General features: G+C 48.3%; 1 non-coding gene across 1 annotated transcript; it reads left to right on the top strand.

Moving 5' to 3' along the window:
• Positions 1–1,854: 1,854 nt before the first annotated feature.
• On the top strand, positions 1,855–1,959 carry LOC139021378 (U6 spliceosomal RNA). Its single transcript, XR_011473483.1, has one exon. It is a non-coding gene; the product is annotated as a U6 spliceosomal RNA (small nuclear RNA).
• The last annotated feature ends 1,233 nt before the right edge of the window (positions 1,960–3,192 follow it).

The raw sequence follows: 3,192 nt of genomic DNA, 5'->3' as shown, positions 1-3,192 counted from the left end.
CCTATAAATCCCACGATGAATGAAATGGACTAATTCCTTTTAAGGCACAAGTTACCGAAGCTCACTCGAAGAGATAGATCATTTAAATGGTTCTGTATCTATTCATAAAGCTAAATTTATTATTTAAAACCTCCCATCCCCCAAAAAAACAAAATGAAAAAGAAAAACACCTCCATACCTAGATGGCTTCATTGATGGTTTAGCAAATGTTCATAGAAGAAATAATACTAATTCTTTACAAACTCTTCCAGAAAACAGAAGACAGAACCCTCTTCAACTTCTTTTCTAAGGTTAGCATTGCCCTGATTTCTAAATCTAAAAAAGACATTGCAAGAATAGAGAACTAAATAGAGAGCACATCCCCAAAAACATAATTGAGGGAGAGCAAAGAAGATATGAATAAATAGATACACCACACAGATGGGTCAGCAAGTTCAATATTATGAAGAGGTCAGTTTTTCCCAAGTGTATGTATCTATTCAAGGCATTACCAATTAAAACCCCAGCAGGCCTTTTGTTTGTTTGTTTTGCAGTAATTTACAAGCCGATTCTAAAATTTGTATGAAAATGCAAAGGACCTAAATGGATAAAACAACTTTGAAAAGAAAAAAATGAGACTTTACACTCCCTGATTTCAAGACTTACATAAAGCTGCAGTAACTTAGTGTGTCTTAGTGTAAAAATACATAGATCAATGGAATAGGATAGAGAGCCACATATATCTGGCCAATTTCGAGAGAATTATCTTTTCAAGAAATGGTACGGGAGCAATTGGATATTCATATGCCAAATAAGAGACAGAGAATTACAACCCTGACTGCATACCACATGCCATAATAATCAAAATGAATGTAGGAGCTAAAACTAAATGTAAAAGCTAAAACCGTGAAACCTTTAGAAGAAAACAGAAACTTTTAATGATCTTAGAATACATAAGGAGTTTTTAAATAGGACATTAAACCAAAAAGAAATGATAACTTGGGTCAAGCACTCTCTTTGTTGCCATTTCTCTTGCCTGTGCTGCCTGGGTACCAGCTAGGACCTGCTGGGCAGTGACTCCCCCTCCAACCTGCTCAGAGCTCTTGATAGGGGGCAACTTTGGCACTGCCCTAACTGTTCCGCACACTGTCCCTTCCACGTGCCTGCTGCTAAGGCCGGCTCTGAGGCCTACAGACTCGAAGATGCCACTGAGTTCAGATTTTGCCCCTGCCCCCCACTCTCAGGCTCTCTCTAGCCTCAGCCTTCACCTCTGTCCACGGAGATGTGAGTGGAACTTATTGGTCCCCTGATGGGCTTCCCTGTGTGTGCAGTGAGTGGCTCCCTGTGCTCAGCTGTCTCCTCCCGTACGTAGCCTTGAAGTTTTGGTTAAGATGGAAGCAGCCTTCTGGAGATGCTAGAGGCGACATGGATTTCTTCCGACTGGTTCATTTGGCCACGTCAGTGGGGATTTGTTGGCAAACGGGAAAGAGAATTGAATATGAAGGATCAGATGTCCACCTAGCACCAGAGTCCCTTTTGACTCCGAATGAGCCAGCTTTCTAACACTTTAACACGGGAAGTACTCAAATCAATAAGTATTTGCCTGGTAACAGTGTGAGGGAGTAAACAGGGTGGTGCCCAGCCTTACTGTTGCCCTGTAATCAACAAGCGAAAACTAAATGTGCCCGTTTATTGAAAGGTGTTTAAACCAGCGTCCTTTAATTAGACTTTACTGAGCTCTTTCCCCAGGAAGAAGTTACTCTGGGAGTCACACTCAGGCTATGCCCTCGTGCTAGTGCCCTTCTCACACAGGGGCAGGGCTTCCCAGAGCCAGGTGTGTACTGACCACTGCCCCCAAGGTCAAGAAGGGGACGGGTGCTCGCTTCGGCAGCACATATACTAAAATTGGAACGATACAGAAGATTAGCATGGCCCCTGCACAAGGATGACACGCAAATTCGTGAAGCGTTCCATATATATATATATATACATATATATATATATATATATATATATATGTATATATATATATATTTATGCACCAGCTTCCGGCAAATTCCCCCTTTTTTATTTTTTAAATGATAGTGCATGTAAATCAGCAGCCACCTCTTGGATTGGGTTAAGACACAGAAGAAGACTGACAAGCAATGATAGCGAGCATAGCTATAAACACAGTGGATGGAGTGCACAAGGAGCCTTGTTCCTGTAGAAGGTTGCTGGCCTCTTCCGTCAAGGGATTTTAGCGGTCCTCAATTCGGGGGTGCGGTTGTCCTTGTTGATCTGGCTAGCGGGCAGCGTCATTGGTAACGGGCTTCCCCAAGCGTCAGCGAGTTGAAGGGCTGCATCAAAGGGTCCGTCAGGGCCGCGCTTGATGGTGGTGTCGTTGTCCGGGGAGGAGTCAGCTGTGCCCTCTGGGTCTGCTGATATGGAAGATACTGGGGAGGAGGAGGAGGCGGAGATGGAGGGTAGTAGAGAGAAAAAGAAGAGAAAGCAAAAGAACTACAAGGCATGGAAGTGTTTAGAAAAAAGAGGGAAAAGAAAGGGAAGAAGGCAGCATCCTGACACAGCCCTTTCCTTCAGCTGCCCCTTTGTCGCGTTCCATATTTTTTTTAATAAAAAAAAAAAAAAGAAGAAGAAGGGGACGGGACAGAAGGCCCTGAGGGATGGGTAGGACTTGAACCGGCAGAGACGAGCCAGCACTCCAACTCCAACCCGGATTCGCACCAGAGGGTCTGTCCCGGGGAGAGGACGGACGCGCCCGGTGTCACTGGACACTGCGAGGCGGCACACGCGGGGCGGAGGCGGGGAGAGTTCCAATTCCGCGCCAGATTCTCCTCCAGCGCCACGACAGTGAGCACCAGGGTCCTTGCAGCCCGTCAGCCGCTGAACAGCTATTGAGAACCTGCTGGGAGGCGTGATTCCGAGTCCCGAGAGGGTGCAGCTCGGGCTGAGACCCCAAAGGCCCCGGGCCCCGGTGCGCACCTGGAGAGCCTGGGGCTGGCCCTGGAGTCCCTACGCGGGCCGGTCCTCCGGAGCCGGCTGGGGAGGCTCGCGGTGCGCAGGGCGCGCAGCGCCTCCTCGGGGCAGCCGGCGGGTGGCCCCCGGCGCCTTCGCCTGCAGCGGCTGCTGCCTTATAAGGCGGGGGCCGGGCTGCGCCGGGGAGGGGCTGCGGAGGCCCGGCCCCTCCGAGGCTACCCTAGCGGCTCGCGGGCC

The sequence above is a fragment of the Myotis yumanensis genome, unplaced genomic scaffold (assembly GCF_028538775.1).
Source record: "Myotis yumanensis isolate MYYU_CA2020_CCGP unplaced genomic scaffold, mMyoYum1.0.hap1 SCAF_12, whole genome shotgun sequence".
Taxonomy (NCBI): domain Eukaryota; kingdom Metazoa; phylum Chordata; class Mammalia; order Chiroptera; family Vespertilionidae; genus Myotis; species Myotis yumanensis.
Note: the sequence above shows the minus strand (reverse complement) of the source record. Positions and strands in the feature narration are given on the sequence as shown.